The sequence below is a fragment of the Pelodiscus sinensis genome, chromosome 3 (genome assembly GCF_052426305.1).
Source record: "Pelodiscus sinensis isolate ZL-2025 chromosome 3, ASM5242630v1, whole genome shotgun sequence".
Lineage (NCBI taxonomy): Eukaryota > Metazoa > Chordata > Testudines > Trionychidae > Pelodiscus > Pelodiscus sinensis.
Window position 1 is genome coordinate 97,501,910 of NC_143054.1, and position 19,963 is coordinate 97,521,872.

Sequence of the window (19,963 nt, forward strand, 5' to 3'; positions counted from 1 at the left end):
CCTCACTGGGTGTCAGCCAAAGGTCACAGGCCTCTCAAAATATTCTTGGAAAAAAAAAGTTTATCACTGAACTGAAGTTTCTCATTAGTAACCCTGTGTTGTCTAATCTGTGAAATTGCATGATTAACTCTTTTGCAGAGACAGCTTCGGCCAGCGTTTTCAATCCCACAGGAAGTTATTAAAAAGTATCACTTAGATAATTTCCCTGCTTTGTACTTGGCCCTTGGGGTAAAGGAAATACATCATTAGATGAATACTTTATAATAAAGCTATAGATCACTAACAATTATTAAACGACTGTCAGGGCCAATTATTATTTTAAAAGTTGAGGACTGTGCAATTTGAAAAACAAATAAAAAACCTTGAAAGAAATTCTTCCATCCTTTGTTTTTGTATAGAAATTAGAAACATGCTTCCTCCTCCACTTCCTTTGAAGTGATTATTTGAATATAATCTTTCCCTATATACAGATATCATACCTTAAAACATTTCTCTTTGTAGCTCCAAAAGTGGTCTTAAGTCAAACAGTCACTCATTATGGAAAGAAAACTTCTCTCTAACCCAGTGAATAACCAGAAGATCTTTTCATCTGTGCCTAGGGAGGTGACTTTGTGAGTGAAACGTGAACCAGTGAATGATGTGTGCCTTCTATTCACTGGGTCTGAAGTGGTTTTCTTTCTCCCACAAAGGACTCGTTGCGTTTGGTCAACACTGAACTTGGACACCCAGGATAGAAGAAAACAGACATACCACATATATTTTAGTGTAAGTAAACTGCAGATGTTTTCCATGATTTATTGCATCAGTCTCTCTGGCTTCTGAAGGACTACCTCCCAGTTCTAAGTTCATTTTCTGGCCTAGCTCTTTCAAATGTGTCTCATTTTCCTTCTCTGAAAAGTTCACACAACTTATTTTTCCTTTTGTTTTTGTCTTTCAATAATTGTCAATGAATTTAGCGTTCATGAAAGTGAGAGCCTAACAGCCCCACCTCCAGCCAAGCATTGTGCCAGTTTCCTCACACAGCTGTCAATGTATTTCAACCTTCACCTGCAGCACTACTTCCTAGGTCTGACTGGATAATCGTGTGGTGGGCAAAGGTTCACAAGGGACTAGGTATGAGTGAACTGGTGTAGATTAAATAAGAATCAAACCAAAAATTTACCTAGATGTCAATCCAAACCAAACATTCTTGAGGTCTGAAAAAAATAGATTACCTTTTATTTTTTAATTTTGCACTGTTTGTGGTTCCTGGGTTTTGCAATAGTCAGAAGAGAACATTTCAAAATATCGTAAGATATTCTTCCAACTTGCCAAGGAAGTGGAACACCAATGCCAGAGAATTTGTAAGACAGCCTTCTCTTTTTTCATCTTTCAATGAACGAAGTTTGCTTTTGGATTTAAATGATAACAAGGGAAGCTAGCCGAGAAAACCCCATTTCTGAATTGTGTTGTTAGACTAACCTACCACAGCAGTATTTGCATCTTCATCTCATGAGATAGTCCTAGTATATTTAAATAAATACATTTGGTATTGTCTAATAGTTAAAACACAGAGTTTTGAATTAGGGGAGCTAGGAACTATTTTTAGCTGTGCAACTATATGAGCAAGTCGAGACACTTGCTCTTTGTGGCTATGTCTACACTACAGAGTTTTTTCGGAAAAACAGCCATTTTTACAAAAAAACTTCACTTACGTCCACACTGCAAACATGTTCTTTTGAAAAAAAAATCAAAAGAACAGAGGAGTTTTTCCAACATTAGTAAACCTCTTTCTACAAGGAAGAAGCCTTTTTCTGAAAGAGCTCTTTTAGAAAAAGGCATGTGTGGACAGGGAAGAGAGAGTTCTTTCAAAAGAAGAGGGAAAAGCACAGGTGCCCTGGAGGCCTCTCCATCCCTAGTAATCACAGCTTAAATGCGAGATAGTGTCCATTCAGTGGGGACACTATCTTTTGAAAAAGCAGATCGCTTTTTCGATGCACTTTGGTTTCTTTCTAAAGAAGTTTTTTAGAAAGATCTCTTCTGGAAAAGCTTCTTCCAAAAGAAGCCTGCAGTCTAGACGTAGCCTATAAACCTCACTTTTCTTTCTGCTTAAAGGGGTAATAACGCCTGCTAGACTTTATATGCCCTATGAACTCTTAAGACAAAGCATATTCTGTTGTATAAGCATGATGCATTGCTTTTCTAAATATAATTTTCCAAGGCCTAGGAATTTTGGGCTAATTCCTTGACTGCTTCAGTTGCTCATCTGTGGCTGTTTCTGTGATTAAACCTGGTATCCTCTTGGAGCATTTAGAACAATTCTCTTGAATCTGTTCAATCTTATTTCTGAAAAGTGCCCTGAGGATGATACAGGCTAATATGCTCTCCTGGATGAATCTCTGATCCAGTTAATACTTGCAAGTCATATGTCTAGCACAATTCCAAAAGCCTGAAAAAAGGAAAGAGGGTCTGTCAAAATCAGAGCATGCCTATTGTAACAGCCCATTCATTCCACTCCTGAAAATGGTTAAGTAATGGCACTTCTGAAGTGGAAGTTATTTCAGAACCTATGTGAAATAATTGAATCTCCACAACTATCTGCAATGGACAATGGGCAGGGAACCACCTTGTTATGTATTTCATATTGGTCAGAAACATAAGGCTGATGAAGGCTGTTGGAGTACTTGTGGGCCAACTGAAAAAAAGAAAGCTTGGTCTTTCCAGCCCAATTTTTCAGCCCAGATAGTTCAGGGAATTAGTCATCCCCTTTGGTGTTTAAATAAATCAAACCCAAATGTATAACCTTTCGAGGTTTTCTATTCATTATGCTATAGGGCACACTCTACTCTTCTCAACAGAGAAGCACTATAAAAACAATCAAAATCCCTATGTTATATGATACCTCTGTGTTCTGATCCCCTTGTGAAATCAGAATAAAGATTCTCATTTACTTCAGTGGGGTTTGGATCAGGTGCTCAGAATATATGATCTCTGAATTCTTGGAAAAGAACTAGCAGCAGCCAACAGGATCTCCCATACATTTCAAAAAATCAATTGAGCATCAATATTTCAAAATATCTGACTTCTGGAGTGAGTGAAATGAATCTAACTTTTTTCCAATTTTTCTGATCTTCGTTTGGCATATGTTGGTGTAGCTCCATTGAAGCCTAAGGTGACACACTGATTTACATTAGAGGAAGATCTGTCACAATATGTGAGGGAACAAAACAGAAAAGAAACAGCGTATCCATATGGAAACAGATTCTGCTGCTGTTACAATACTTCCCCATTGGTTACTGTAGTGTAGTGAGTGGTGCCTGTTGGTGTGGTAGGAGGCAGCAATCTCTGCACCAGGGTCTGCAGGTGGTCAGAGATGGCACGGCCCTGGCCAAGCAGCTCCTACAGCTCTCCCACCGTAGTTGCAGATCTTCATGCACCCAGTGGTCGAGGGTGCAGTGCTGGCCTCACAGGATCCTTCTGGTTACAGGTCATCCTGCTGGCCCGAGTGTGGGAGGCTGTCCTGGGCGGGGTGGTGCCCCCTGCACTCGCAGCTGCTGTGGCTGTGGGAAACAAGAGAAGTGGTCAGTTATCCCTGGGGACACAGTGGGTGAAGCCCAGCCCCCCTCTGCACGGCGAGGACAGCAGGTCTCCGCACCATCAGAGCCGATGTGCTTTCACACAGGCCGTGTTCGGCATGTCCTGCTATCCCCAGGAGTGTGAGCTGGCCCGGGACTGTAGAGGGAGCTTGTGGAGGGAGGGCATCGTGCAGCGTCCCTCCCTGGGATCAGGAGCATGTCATGTGCCTTCATTCATACACGTGTGTGGGTAACAGGCCAGGGCCCCTGTGGACCAGCTAGCCAGGGCCACATGCCCAGGGTGGCATGGCACATGCACAGGTTGCTGCGTACTCCGTGGTCAGCAAGGCCCACATGCGTGGTCCCTGGTCTCCCTCTCTCCACCCCACCACCCCATATAAGGAGAAAGTAATGGCACTCACATGTCGAGGCCTTCCCAGCATCAGATGACACCAGTGACAGGCTTGCTGGGATGGCTCAGGGGTCTTGGGTACAGGGCATGCTCTCTCCAGGCTCCTGCAGCTCTTGTCCATCCTCCTCCTCCTCCTCCTGTGTGTCACGGGCAGAGTCCTCTGCCCCAGGGTCGATGACCACCTGGGCGGCATAGACCATCTGATCCCCCAGGATGGGGTCCAGGGCATCATAATAGGGGAAAGGGTCTGGGTCAGCCCCTGGTTGGGAGCTGCCCCCTGAGGCCCTGGCATAGGCCTGCCACAGGTCTTTGATTTTCATGCGCACCTGCTTCTGGGTGTGCATGTGGCCTTTGGTGGCCAGGCTGTCAGCCATCTGCCTGTAGACAGCCGCATTCCTCCGTCTAGTGCGGAGATCGTGGACATTGGAGGCTTCTCCCCAAACCTCAATGAGGTCCATGATCTCCGCACTAGACCAGGAAGGTGTTCACCTTTTGTGGCTCCTGGCAGGCTCCTGGGAGCTGCCAGCCTGCTCCCAGGGAGCGGAGGAGGGCTGGGTGCTACTGGGTTGCTGGCTCATGCTGGGCCAGATGCATGGACTGCTGGCTCTGGGCTGGCAGGCTTGCAGCTGGCACAGGCACTGTAGCCAGAGTCTACCCCTATAAGGGCTCCGGGGCTGGAGGGGGGAGCAGAAGATTTTTCCTGGTTTGGCCCAGAGTGGCCACGAGGGCACCCTGGGAAGGGCAGGAGGCTCCTTATTTCAAAATAAGCATCAACACAGCTCTTATTTCAATTTAGCTATTTCAAATTTGCCATTATTCCTCATGGAATGAAGTTTATCAAATTCAAAATAAGCGCTCTGCTACTTTGAATTAATTTAGAAATAGCTGTTTGGCTGTGTAGATGCTAGGAAAGTTATTTCGAAATAATGGCTGTTATTTCAAAATAACGTTGCAGTGTATACATACCCTTAGGCTACACCTACATTGGCAGCTTCTTGTGCAAGAACTGTTTTGCAGAAGAGTTCTTGCGCAAAAATTCTTCCACAAGAGTGCGTCTACACTGGCATGTGCTTTTGCGCAAGAGCGTCTATGGCAGTGTGGACATTCTCTTGCGCAAGAAAGCTCTGATGGCCATTTTAGCCATAGGGGTTTCTTGCGCAAGAAATTCATGTTGCTTGTCTACACTGCCCTCTTGCGCAAGAGCTCTTGCGCAAGAGGGCTTATTCCTTGTGGGGAGAGGAATAACTCTTCCGGAAGAAGCCCTGTTTTCCGACGCTAGACTGTAAATTTACTTGTGCAGTGTAGACGCCCGGCAAATTTTTGCGCAAGAACAGCTGTTCTTGCGCAAGAAGCCACCAGTGTAGAAGTAGCCTTAGAGAAGAAAGAGGAAGGTTCCCCTCTGGCAGGGATGGATTTTTAAATGGTATCTCCTTTATCTTCAGAGAGGTAGCCGAATTAGTCTGTAACTAGAAAAACTTAAAAGCAACAAAAAGCAGCATCTTAGGGTGTGTCTAGACTACTGAGTTTTGTCGACAAAAGTCCACTTTTGTCGACAAAACTATACCTGCGTCTACACTACCACTGAGTTCTGTCGACATAACGTTGACAGAACTCAGCAGTTTTGTCGACGCTGGTAAACCTCATTTTACGAGGCATAATACCTTCTGTCGACAGAGTTCTGTCGACAGAAGGTGTTATTGCCTGTAGGGTTGCGTCTAGACTACAGGGTTTTGTCAACAAAGCAGCTTGCTTTGTCGACAAAACTGAATGTGTCTTGACGCTCTATGTCGACTGAAGTTTTGTCGACAGTATCTGTCGACAAAACTTGCGTCGACAAAACCCTGTAGTCTAGACGTACCCATAGAGACTAACGAAACATGTAGATCAGTGGTCCCCAAGGTTTTGGGGCTGCCGGGCACCTGGGGGCGGGGCCGCTCACGCGCTGCGCGTATGGGGGCGGGGCCGCTCACAGGCCACGTGACTGGGGGCGGGGCCAAGCATGCGCCGCACGCCCAAGGTCAGCACTGGCATGTGCTGCGATCCCGGGCAGGGGCTGCCCAGGTTCCGTGCGGCGCCCCCGGGGGTGGGGCCAAGGCCAGCGCCAGGGCCAGCAAGGGCATGTGTGGGGGCCGGGGCCAGGGCCAGGGCACGCGCTGCGCACCCGGGGGTGGGGGTCAGGGTCAGCACCGGCACGCGCAGCGCACCCGGGGCCGTGGCCGGCCATGCGCCCGGGGCTGGGACCTGCCGCACTCCCGGGGGTGGGGCCAGCCCAGACTGCTCCGCCGGCACATGTAAAAGGCCCGGCGGGCGCCATGGCGCCCGCGGGCACCGGGTTGGGGACCACGGATGTAGATAGTATCATGAGTTTTCATGGGTACATCCCACTTCTTCAGATGAATGGAGTATTAAAAGTCCAGTTCCAAAATAAATAAGGGACACTCATTAATGGATCTCAAAGTCACTGTGCTGTTTCAGGCCAATTCCATAAGCCAAATAAACAGGGAAGCATTGGAACTTATCTTCATTTACAAGTTTGGGACCCATCACAAAGATAGGAATAAAGACATCACCTGGCTAGCACACTACCTTCCACATCCTAATGATTGAACGGACCAAACAATGGGAACTTAAGAACAATTTGCACCTTCTTTATCAGCTTCATGTAACATGAACACTCTAATTCACGAGTTTCAGGGAGTAGCCAAGTTAGTCTGTTACAGAAAAAAACAACAAATGGTCTGGTAGCACTTTATAAACTAATAAAACACGTAGATGGTATCATGAGCTTTTGTGGGCACAGCCCACTTCACTATTTTTTCCCTTCCTTTCCCCCCACCCCACAACTCATACCCTATTTATTTTGGAACTGGATTTTCAATACTACATTCATCTGAAGAAGTGGGTTGTACCCACCAAAGCTCATGATACCATCTACATATTTGTTAGTCTTTAAGGTGCTGCTAGACTATTTGTTGTTTTTTAAGTTTCTCCTTTCTCTGTCATTGAGTGGCTGTTTTGCAACCTATGAGGGCAGCAAAAATGCAGCTATACTGTGCTAGTGGAAAATCTCCTGTCTCCTAAATCAGCCAACTCATGTGGGTGTAAATATGGAAATACTATAAACACACTTTATGGCCTGTGACAGTGCATCTGCCCCACATTGGCTTTTTAAGAGTTAAAAGCCAGCCCTGAAAGAGGGCTGGAGCTGTGGAACTGTGAAGCCAGCAGCTGTGGCTAGTATGAGCCAATTAGGGCCCAGCTGAAACCAGTATAAATAACGGCTCCTGAAGGGGTGGAGATAGACCCACTCTTGCTCTGGTGCAGGAGGGTCTTGGCTGTCAGGGAAGCTGGAGGAGTCCTAGGGCAGAGGTGTAGTGAGGGTGTTATACGCCTGGGGCAAAAGCAAAATTTGCCCACATGCACCATGCTGCCGCTGTGTGGCGAGGCCCCGAACCTGGCGCACAACTGAGCCTGACCCTGGGTGGAGAGGGGGAGCTTGCCTCTGCCCCTCCAGTTTGGGGCTGGGCCCCCGCACACACTAACCCACCAGCGGCGATGGAGGAGGGTCAGGCTGGGGGCAGAGAAGTGGGAAGGAGGTTTCAGCCGCTGGCAGCAGGTGGAGGAGGAGCTGGCAAGCCAAGGGATGATGGGGGAACAGAGGGGGCTAAATGAGCGCCCCCCCGTGTGGCACCTGGGAGCAACTGCCCCCCCGTACCTCCTTCTCTACGCCACTGTCCTGGGGAAGACCAGACTAGATCAGACTAGGCTGCAGGGCTTGAAACAAGGTCTGAGGCTACTAGGGCTGCAGAGAGGCAGCCAGGGTAGGCAAAGGCAGCAGGTCCATGCCCCTTTGCTAATCGTGAGTGGACATTTTGGACTTCAGTTTGCCCCAAGGCAGGAGTTAGATGAAGACTGGTGGTGGGTATATGGGATTGGGAGTTCCCAGAGGGGAAGGACCCTAGAGCAGCGTTTCCCAAACTATAGGCCGCAGCCCAGTACTGGGCCGTGGGAAAAAAATACCGGGCCTCAGCGTGCCTGGTGGCTGCTGGTAGGGCTGGCCTTAGGCTGATTTGACCGATTCGGTCGAATCGGGCCCCGCGCCCCTGAACCCGGAAGTGCCGGCATGTTACAGAGTCGGGGGCCCTGCTCCACCAATATGTGGAGCTGGGTCTCTCCTCCGGCTCTGCCTGGAGCGGGCCCTGGCCTGTCCCGACTGTGTGCGGCTCCTCCTCGCCAGCTGCTGCCGCCCATGTGTGATGTTGCATGTGGGCAGGGAGGATGCCTGGGCGTAACGTGACGTCACAGCCTGGGATTTTAAAACTCTTTGGAGGCACATTGTGGGGCTGCCTCCAGGTTCGGCCTCCAGGGCCCAAGCGTGGCCTCTGGCCCCGCAACGTGGAAGGCAGAAAGCAGGGAATGGGCTTGTGCGGCAGCAGCGGGGGAGGTGGAGGAGAGGAGGAGGTGGTGGCAGTGGCGGGGGAGGGGAGGGAAGGAAAGGGGCTTGGGCTTGGGCTTGGGCGGGGGCAGGAGGGGCTTGGACGGAGGGGGAGGGGTAGATGGAGAAGGGGCTTGGGAGGGGAAGACACCAAGGGAGAGGGTGCAGGAAAGACAAATGCCAGGGGGCCAACTGCAGACAATGAGGCAAAGGGTAGGAGGGGAGGTGTCAGTAGGAAAGGGGACAGGATGATGCTGGAAGAGGAGAGGAGAGGGGAAGGGCATTGGGGGCTGGAGGGGAAGGTGCTGGGAGAAAGCTTGAAACAAGGGGTGGGCATGAGAAAGGTGGGGATGGAGCAAGGCACATGTGAGGGCACAGACGGGCAGGAAGGGAATGGGGCAGAGAGTGGTGAGGGGGTGGGTATCAGAGGAAAAAAGGTGTAGGGCAGGAAGGGAAGGGGGAGGCACCAGGAGGGTGCAGGGCTAAGGGAAGGTGCAGGTGCCAGGGGATTCTGGGATGAAGCAGAAGGGCAGAAACCTGAAGGGGAGGGACCAGCACCAGAGGAGAGAGGCAGGACAGGTGTGGAGAGGGAGGTGTTAGAAGAGGGGTAGCTCACCTGATCAGAGTGGGGCTACTGGAGGAGTGGGGGAGAGAAGAGCTGGAGGGGGCAGGTCGCAGGAGGGCTGAGGACAGTGAGAAGGGCAGGAGTCAGGACAACAGAAGAGGGTGTGGAGTTGGGGGGCAACAGGCACCAGGGGAGATGAGGGAGCAAGGAGAGGAGACATGGCAGCAGAGAGAAAAGGTAAAAGTTTATAAAATATTTAATAATAACTTGGTATGCTGCCCACGGCCAGTTTGTTTGTGCCCCGCAGTGCATTTTGGGTTTATGTGGCGATCAACACGTTTGGCGAGTGGGAACCGAAACAAAAAAGTAGTCAGTGTAATGATCTTCTGTTGATTTGTGTTTTAGTAGTTAAATTCTTGGACTGTCAGTGCTCATGAAAAGTGCTGTCACGTGGGTAGAAATCAAGTAAAGATTGAATTTTATTAATATCAGCAGAACTGACTTAAATGGTGCCTGTGTGTTGTATAGTCTTGCCTTAATCTTTGTGTTCATGCCTGTTAGTGTGAGAGAAGCTATTTGTATATATTTGCTTGCATATGCAACCACACTTAAGTTGAGGCCCTCAGCATCAGTGTGGCCCCTGGGGCTTCCAAAGTTGAGTTGCCCTAGCTCATCCCTGACAGGTGTCTGTCTAACCTAGTCTTAAATATCTCCAGTGATGGAGATTCCGCAATCTCACTAGGCCAGCGTTTCCCAAATTATGGGCCGCGGCCCAGTACCGGGGAGTGGGACTGACCCGGCCATATGTAGATCTCAGGGCGCTGCTCCCCTCCCCCCCCCACAAAGCATGAATTAGTTCAGCCCGGGGATTCTATTGTCATCCCCCCCACCACACACACACCCTCGAGTAGTTGCGAACTGTCTGGCTGGTAGACACACTCATGCAGCCTGAGCACATTTACCAGCCAGGCAGTTCAAAACTACAAACTGATACCACTAGTAATAATAAAACATACCTAATGAGAAAATACCAGACATGTTATATGTCTGGTATTTTCTCAGTTTGTTTTTTATGTGTTTATATTTTTGGGCTGCAAAAAACAGTACTGAAAAAAAAGGGTTCCAAATAAAGTAAAAAGTTTGGGAAACCCTGGTCTAACCAGTTTTCTGTCTGTCTTACAGTCCATTTATCCAATCCATATCCCTAAACTTGCTGGCAAGAATATTGTGGGTGACCATATCAAGCTTTGCTAAAGCTGGCACTGGGGGGTTTGGGAGGACCAGGAACTAATTTGAATATTCATCATTTGATTAATGAATATGCAAATATGCAAATGAACGTTACAGGTCATCCAAAAGTTCGTGAATGGATTTACTGGTTCCTGTGTCAAAAAGTTTGGGAACCCCTGCCCTAGAGTGTTAGGGCAGTGTGTCAGGGCAGTACTCAGAGGAAGGACGACGAGGTCTGGGAGAGATGTGGGTCCTAGTAGAAGTGGAGCAGCAGGTGTGACACCAGTTAATTGAAGAGAAGAGCTAATTACCTGCATAGCCAGCAGGTGGCCCCCATGAAGGTGAGTGCTTGCTCTGTTACATGGCCCCATTCTTGAAGGTTCTGAGAATTCTCAACCCTCATTCACATCTCTTAACAGGGGCTCAGCACCTTCCAACATCATGATCTGCAAGAGGCACCAAAGACCCAAGGAAATAGAGGAAGACTGATCAAAGAGATAATAGCTAGGACATTTGAATAATAAAACCCTGGACCAAGTGTACTTTGTACATTTGTTAGTTTTATGGGCTATCTATTATTTAAAGCAAAAGATCAGTCTAATTCTGAGCATCATTGCTCAGTCAAAGAGAAATCCTGCAATACACTGTCATAGCTTTTCTTCCTAGTTATAATTCTCATTACACTTCAAATGTGGATAAAATCTATTATTCATAGTGTCGTGTTTTAGTTGGTAGAACACCAGACTTGTAGATGATTAGTGATAGCTGATGAAATGAACTTTCATAAAAGTTCAGGTGCTTGCATTATATAAAATTGAATTTCTAAAATCAGTGCCTTTGATGTCTTCCCAGTATAAATATTTTACTCACAATTAAGCACTCGGGGCAAAAAGGAAAAAAGTGGTTAAAAAAGCAACCTTCCATAGAAAAGCTTTTTAAAAAGCTAAGATTTTTTTCAATAGTTGCTGCAGATTTCCCATTTAACATGAATTTGCCACATTTATTTTCTTCTGGTCAAATCCTACTTGCCTTGCCTATGTTCTCAATGGGAAGACTCCCGAGAGTAAAACAAGCAGAACTTTCCTTACTCTCTCAGGGTATGTCTACACTACCCTCCTAGTTCGAACTAGGAGGGTAATGTAGGCATACCGCACTTGCAAATGAAGCCCGGGATTTGAATTTCCCGGGCTTCATTTGCATAAGCGGGGAGCCGCCATTTTTAAAACCCCGCTGGTTCGAACCCCGTGCAGCGCGGCTACACGGGGCACGAACTAGGTAGTTCGAACTAGGCTTCCTAGTTCGAACTACTGTTACTCCTCATTTCACGAGGAGTAACGGTAGTTCGAACTAGGAAGCCTAGTTCGAACTACCTAGTTCGTGCCCCGTGTAGCCGCGCTGCACGGGGTTCGAACCAGCGGGGTTTTAAAAATGGCGCCTCCCCGCTTATGCAAATGAAGCCCGGGAAATTCAAATCCCGGGCTTCATTTGCAAGTGCGGTATGCCTACATTACCCCGCTAGTTCGAACTAGCGGGGTAGTGTAGACATACCCTCAGTTTATCTATTTCTCTGAAGAGTCGCTTACATAAGTTAGATTCCTAGTTTAGCTGTATTCATTAACAGGCTCTTTAATTTAGGATCACACTGAAAAGTTCACATTGTTCAAATCTTTTCAGGGGATATGTTTGTTGTTTTCCTTGATTCTTTCAAAGATAAAAAGGAAAAAAGAAGGTCCATATATATTTTGGCTTTCTGTTCCTCAACAGCCCCCATCCTACAACCTCCCATCCTTTCCAAACTCCCCATCTCTCTGAAAAAAATGGTAAAGTGTTGTTATGCCACTATTTATAGGCCTTAAGCAAGTTGCCTGCTACAGTATTTATTTTTTATAAGTTTACTCAATTGTTCTTTCAAAGAATAGGGAACTAAATATTTAATGTACACACTAATTAGGAAGTAGAATAGAACGACAGTTGCAAACACCTCAGGAATGGAGGTTGTAATTCTGAAATATGTGTAACTGAACAAAACATTATGGTGGTTCTTTAAAAAGTTTACACTGAACACTGACTTAATATGGCTTTGAAACTTTACTATACAAAAGAAAAATGCTGCTTTCCCCCTTTTTTTAAAGCAATTTTTCTTTAACACAATACTGTACTGTATTTGTGCTTTTTTTCTGGGTGGGAGGGGGTGTCTCAACTGCTGCCTGATTGTTTTCTTCTGGTTCCAAATGAACTGCATGGTTAGCCAGTAAGTTTGTAATTCTGGAGTTCATAACTCAGAGGTTCTATTATGCTTTCCATCTTCAGTGGTGAAATGCCCAGAATTATGTTGAACCAGCACAGACATCTATTTGTAACCAAGACTATTCATCATGTCCCTGAAAGGGATCAGACAAATCACTGAGTGCCGTTAGTTAAAAGTATCATTGGCACTATCTGCCCCAACCCCTGCTCCACAACTATCTAGTAGTGCTGTCAGACAATTTTACATTCTGAGCAATGCATGTTTTCTTCTCTGATAGGAAATTATTTTCCCAGGTCACATGGACCTTGTCAGATTCCTGCAAGACACAGCAAAGAACATGACTTCTGTTCTGCCCAAAATGTTTGCCTGAGGATCTGATATTTAGCTGAAACAAAATCGTTTTAATTTGACAAACATAGAGCTCGGCCTGTTCATCTTAGCTGCCTTGTCTAAACATATAGTTCATATAGGTTTCAATAGGAAAAGGGCACACTACAGGCGTTTGCAGGAGATTCTGGCTCCCTGCCTCCCACGGAGCAAATTACAGGTCACTCAGTGTACAATGGGAAGGGGAGGGGAAAATTCACTCAAAAATGGCTTCGGATTAGTAGGCACCGAGTGACTAATGTAAGGGGGAACGGGAAATAACCTCAGGGTACTTGGCTTTCAGCAGACTCGGAGAGAAATGGTCACAGAAGATGGAAAGGGGGGAGTACCTGTTGCCAAATGGCTATGATTACAGTGGTGGCAAACTTCCAGGGAAACAGAGCCTCAGCTCTGTTTTATCAGGACCCTTTGTAAGTTGCTATTAAGAAGTATTTTTCAACAATCTCACTTTTATTAGCCGTTTGTGCCCATTATAGTTTTCTAGTTGCTAGTTTGTTATGGCTATAACATAAATAAGGTTCTAAAAATGTCTCATTTGAGGAGTTGCAGGGCCGGGCACACCATTTAGAACAGATAAAAGCAGATGTACAGGGTTTTCTTTGTAATGGGTCTATTATATATTTAATAGAACTGTCATATAAACCTATACTGGCATTTAAAATGCAGTTTCTAGGCTATAAAATAAACACCATTTCTAATATTGCTGTTGGCTTTCACCTATAGGACTCAGTTCATTAAGAGCTCTGTATGGCATTTATATAAGATTGTCATGTGATTTACTACACACAAAAACCAGGCAGTGAATGTCTACTTTCCCTTGCTCTCCCCCCCTCCAGCTATTACAAAATCATTGCTTCAAGAATATTAACACACTAATGGTTGTATCTTGGCACGAAGGTGAGGTCAGAGGCAACAGAGGTGCTGGCTAGCATATCATCTGATGAAGGAGCTCTGGTTGCTACAGTAGGCTTCCTGCAGGCAGAATGAGCTTGAGAAATGCATGTACTTCTTCATTCAGTTCTGCTCAAGGAGACTTTTTTGGCTTGACAAGCAACGTGAATGTGGCCACAATGTATAAAAGAAATAGACTATTTGTGTTTCTGTACCCTGGTCTACACTAGGGAGTTATTTTGAAATAACACCCCTTATTTCGAAATAACAAGTGGAGCGTCCACACTACCAAGCCCATTATTTTGAAATAACAACTCTCGCTTTCCACAAGGAATAACACTTATTACAAAATAGTTACTTTGAAATAGTGATAGTGTGGACTCTCTACTGCTGCTATTTTGAAATAATTACTCCCTAGAGTCATTCAAAGTAATTACTCTCCAGTGCTTCATGGGGCTCTAAGTCAAGATAGCGCATCCACATTAAAGGAGCCTGCCTCGGACTAGTTTTGAGGCTTCCCTGTAGTGTGGATGCGCTATTTTGAAAGTTATTTCAGGAGTTATTATTTCGAAATGTAGACATGCCCAGTCTGGGGTCAGGGCATGGTTTGTAGTTTGTCTATTTCTAAATCAGTAGTTAGTTGTTACATAGTATAGTGTTATTTCATTTTTACCCTGCAAGGTGGCCAAAAGGTTCAACTGGTGGTTTCCTAATTCATTGTACTTTGCATGTGTGGGTTCAAATACCATCTTATAAGTCACTGCTTCAGTAGCCTATAAAACTTTGCTAAATGTTAACCATTTGGGTTGAAAATTTTCATGCTGCTTGTCTGCCTCAAGCTGTTTTTCTTTGGAAATTTCAGCCACAAAAGTTCAGCTTTTTCTAAGAATGGGTATGTCTACACTACAGCACTAATTCAAACTAACTTAATTCGAATTAGTTAATTCGAACTAAGTTAATTCGAATTAGTGCATCTAGACCTAAAAACTAGTTCAAATTAGCATTTTGCTAATTCAAACTAGCATGTCCACATTGAGTGGACCCTGAACCGAGGTTAAGGATGGCCGGAAGCAGTGCCGGCAGGGCATCAGATTAGGACTTAGAGCGTGGAGCTGCTGTCTCAGGCTAGCCGAGGACTGTTCTTAAAGGGACCCGACCCCCACCCCGGACAGACAGTTCTCAGGGGTTCCCCGCTTGCTTGTCTAACTCGATAAGGGACAGCAAAGCAGTCCTGGCTTGGAGTGCCCTGAATGCCCACACTCGGCGCATCACAGCACTCGGCCATCAGTCTGGCTGCACTTGCCGCAGGCTGCCATCCGGGGGTGGAGTCAATCGGGGGGCTGCAGGAGAGCTTCCACCCCGAGGAGCCCGCAGAGCCAGCCCAGTCCTCCCCATCGGGGGCTCATACCCCATTCCTCCCTCACCTCCTTCCACTTACCCCTCCCTAGCCCCACTTCCTGATGTACAAAATAAAGGATACGTGTGTTCAAAAATACAAACTCTCTTTATTGAACAAAACTTGGGGAGACTGGGAAAAGGAGGTGGGAGAGGGGAAGAGAGAGGGTGGGAGAGGGGAGGAGGAAACCTGGGAGGAGGGAGCTGGAAGGGGGAAGCCAGGGGAAGAAGGAGGAGGGGAAGTATCAAATTATGGTATGCCATATCTTCAGTACTGTGTACAGATGTGATCTCCTCACCAAATAGTCAACCTGTGGAACTCCTTGCTACAGGAGGCTATGAAGGCTAGAACTATAACAGAGTTTAAAGAGAAGTTAGATAAAGTCATGAAGGTTGGGTCCATGGAGTGCTATTAGCCAGGGGGTAGAAATGGTGTCCCTGGCCTCTGTTTGTGGAAGGCTGGAGATGGAGACAAATGGCTGGTCATTGTCTTCAGTCCATCCCTAGTCTTCAGGGTCCCTAGTGTTGGCCGCTGTTGGCAGACAGGCTACTGGGCTAGATGGACCTTTGGTCTGACCCAGTACGGCCATGCTTATGTTTTTATGTTCCAAGCTCAGGGCTCAGGGTCAGGAGTCTCACTGGACCACTTTGATTTTCATGCAAACCTGCTCCTGGGTCGCCAGGCTGGCAGCTATCCTGCCCTAGACGACCACTTTCCTGTGCCTAGTGTGGAGGTCGTGGATGAGGTCCACAATCTCCGGACTAGACCAGGCGGGCGCCCGCCTCTTGCGGCCCCGGGCAGGCTCCTGGGAGCCACCAGCCTGGTCCCGGGAAGAGGCGGAGGGCTGGGTGGCAGCGGGTGGCTGGCTCGTGCCGTGCCAGGTGCAGGGTCTGCTGGCTGGGTGCTGGCAGGCTTGCACCTGGCACGGGCACCATAGCCAGCCCATGCCCCTTTAAGGGCTCCGGGGCCGAGAGGGGGGCAGACGAGTTTCCCTGGTGGTGCCCAGGTTGGCTGCCAGGGCAAGCTGGGGAGGGCTAGCCTCCCACTAGTTTGAATTAAGTGGCTACACAGCCCTTAATTCGAACTACTTAATTCGAACTAGGCGTTAGTCCTTGTAGAATGAGCTTTACCTAGTTCGAATTAAGCGCTCCGCTAGTTCGAATTAAGTTCGAACTAGTGGTTTGCCTGTGTAGCGCCTATCAAAGTTAATTCGAACTAATGGCTGTCAGTTCGAATTAACTTTGTAGTGTAGACATACCCAATGAGACTAGGGAAAAATACATCATTTTGTGATCTTTGATTTGAGAAACTCTAGTTCCTCATGGTTTGGAGCAGGGAATTGAAATTTGTGTCCGTCATGCACATTTCACTGTTCTTGTAAACAGTCACCAAATTTGGCACAGGGTCAGCTTGGAGGTCAAAGGTCTAATGGAGCTATGGCTGGGAGCAAGGGCTAGAATGATCAATGCAAAGCCCAGACGAGGCCTCTAGTCTCAAGAGCCTTAAGGGTGGAACCCAAGATTCTAGAGTCTCACCATCCTCAGCAAAAATAGAAGCAGGTGTCCTGTAGAAAAAAATAGTTTTATCCTCCAAATAAAGGCAGCGTCATAATGCATCTGCAGCTGGGAGCTGACCTGATTCTGGAATTTTCTATCGATTCTATCCATTCTGGAATTTTGAATTCTTGACTTTCCAATGTTAACTAAGTTCTCTCAATCTTTTTTTGTGTGTAATTTCACATTGACATGGCAGTAGTAACCAGGGGTACGTCTACTCAGCAGGGCTAAAGTCAAATTAAGCTACGAAACTTCAGCTACGTCAATTATATCTATTGCATAGCTGAAGACGAAATAGCTGAATTCGGCTTTTGGTGCTCTCTCCACAGCAGGAAGTCGAAGGAAAAACACTCTTCCTTCAACTTCCCTTACTCCTCATGAAATGAGGGTTAACATGAGCTGGAGCAAGAAGTCCACCAGCTCAACATTATTTTTATGGCTTGTAGTGTAAACACACACTTTGTTATTTTGGAATAACACCAGTTATTCTGAAATAATGCTCCTGTGTAGCTGTACCCCAGGAGCCTCACTCAGGATCAGAGCACACTTGTGCTAAGTACTGGACAAACATGTAGACCTGGTACCTACCTCTAAAGAGCTCACATGTCACGGTTAAAACATGGGTGCATAAAATTAGGCAATTTCATTTGTATTTAGGTTGCTAATTCAACTGGCTTCACTTTTAAGGTGCTGTGCACCCATAACCCGCAGTCATTTGAACAGCAGCTGCAGCTGTTCACTATCTGTAAAAATCAGGCCACTTTTATTGAGGACTCCAGTTCAGCAATTCACTTAAGCATGTGCCCAGCCCCAAGTCACAGCTGACGAACCATTAAGGACCCTACCCCCAATGCCACAATTTAGAGCTGCCTAGTAGCAGCAATAAATGGAGATGAAGCTGAGACTGGGTCATGGAATCAGGGAGTGGTAATGACTTCTTAATGACCCCCCCTTTCTCTTGCCCTGAAACACAAGAGAATCTGGTCTGTAATGCATAAATAAATAACAAATGAACAGGTCAAAGTTAAGGTTGAGATAAATGAAGCAGGTCATGCAAAACAGCTATAGTTTTAGGCTGTCTTGAAGCTAAGGAAGGCAACCAATCATATTGGGCCATGTTCTCAAGGTTATCTTAGGCACCATGAGGCATAGACATGTATTTTTAAAATGAAAGCTTACATGCCAGAGCATTAATTTAGAGACAAATATGTCCTGCAATGATCAACAAAAATATTCATCAAAGATTATCACAAAGTAGATGGAAAGAGTTATGAATGGATTTTGAAATACCACATTCATATTTTTTTAAATAACCTATTCCTTAAACTTTACTAAGAAGTGAGTAAATTTTCTTATCTCAAAAATCAGGAAGTTATTTTCTAGCGTGAGCAAATCAAAAGTTCAAGAAAGGTTTGTTTTCATATAATTATAACTTACAAAATAAGGACAAATTTAATTCTAAATGCTCAGAAAAAATATTCTGTACTCTCTGAGGCTATGTCTACACTATAATGATCTATTGGAAAAAGGTATGCAAAATGCGCTACGCAATTTGAGTACTTTTTTCTGATAGTTTTTTCGAAAAAGGCTTTTCCAAAATTTGGCCCATCTCCACTGGGCCAAATTTTGGAAAATCCTCCTTTTTCAGAAGAGCCCTTCTTCCTCGTGGAAGGAGGAAAACAAGGCTTCTGAAAGAGTGTATCTGCTCTTCCGCAAAAAAAGCGGAAGAGCAGGCGCATTCCCTGGACGTGGCAGAGTTTTTCCGGGATACCACCGGTATCCCAGAAAAAACTAATAGCCTAGACATAGCGGCTATGTCTAGACTGCAGGCTTCTTTCGAAAGAGGCTCTTTCGAAAGCATCTTTCGAAAGAGCCTCTTTTGAAAGATCGCGTCTAGACTGCAGGCGGATCTTTCGAAAGAGAAATCCGCTTTTTCGAAAGAGAGCACCCAGCGAGTCTGGATGCTCTCTTTCGAAGACGGCCTCTTTACACTGAAGAACGCCTTCTTTCGAAAGAGGAGCTTTCGAAAGAAGGCGTTCTTCCTCGTGAAACGAGGTTTACCGCCATCGAAAGAAAAGCCGCGTTCTTTCGAAATAATTTCGAAAGAACCCGGCTTGAGTCTGGACGCAGGGGAAGTTTTTTCGGGAAAAGGCTACTTTTCCCGAAAAAACCCCTGAGTCTGGACACGGCCAGCCTGAGTGCTCAGAATACGGGGAAGATACTATTCATCTAAAGCAAAGAGGCTCAATCCTTGTGTTAAATGCAAATTTCGACATAGACTTAATTATGAAACTTCTGTGCTGCCTCTAACACACAGAGGCAGCATGTTTGGACAGTGGAAGAAAAGCTGACTTGGCATTTAAAAGATTGTAAGGTCAACATTAATTTTGTCAGTTTTACTAATTGTTCTCAAAGTGATGTCTTTCATTTGAGCTGATTTAACTGTAAACTCTGACTTACTGTGATTTGGTTTTAAATACTTTTTGGTAACAGTCATTCTGAATTATAAATAGCTTCATCCTTTTTCCGCCTTATCAAACTTTGACGTATGGAAGATAATAAAAAGGATTTTAGGAATATTGATACAAAACAGCCACCCCTTTAATCATGTTAAGTCAATACACCCCAGGAGTTAATGGCCAAATCACAGATGGAGTGGGTTGTAAAAGGGGGAGAGGAGAGAGAAAATTCTATTGCTTTTGATCCAAAACTGATTCATTACTCAGTACAGTTTAAATTGTCAAAGATAATTTTTGTAGCCATGCATTTCTCCCCTGTTTATGGGGATATATAGTATGTGAACAGAAATGAGCACAGTTAGAAGCAGCTAGTCAGGGTCTGATGCAGACTGCAAGTGGATTGCTGTCATCACCCAAGCTAACCAGGAAGAACATGGGATGTCATTCCAGAGAGGACTGTCTACACATCTATTCCTGTGGGTATTAATGTGGGCTGCCTTGCTTGATGAGATAATGTTTTCATTTTTTAAGTAAAGATTTGTTAAATTTGTTTTTTTGGCATAAGTATTTCAGGGACTTGATCACGAATCCTTCCGTTCACTCCCTTCCATGGCCTTGTAGACATTAGACAGTATTAGCAGAAAAGGGACCGCACAGAAGGCTGAAGAATTCCAAACTTTTTCCATTCTGAAATCTTCTTTTTCTTATCGGTATAATTCTGTTATAGCCAACACTTACATATGCGAGGGACTTTATGCATAGCATAGAAATGTAGGGCTGAAAGGGATCAGAGGTCATCAAGTCCAATCCTCCGATGCTGAGGCAGGACC

At 45.8% G+C, this 19,963-nt stretch overlaps 1 long non-coding RNA gene across 1 annotated transcript in view; it reads left to right on the forward strand.

Annotated features, from left to right (window-relative positions):
* The first annotated feature begins 402 nt into the window (after positions 1 to 402).
* LOC112543581 (uncharacterized) overlaps positions 403 to 19,963 on the forward strand; it is a 115,586-nt gene continuing 96,025 nt past the window's right edge. Inside the window, exon 1 of the long non-coding RNA XR_012902674.2 lies at positions 403 to 765. This is a non-coding gene — a long non-coding RNA (uncharacterized LOC112543581). The remainder of the gene's footprint in view (positions 766 to 19,963) is intronic.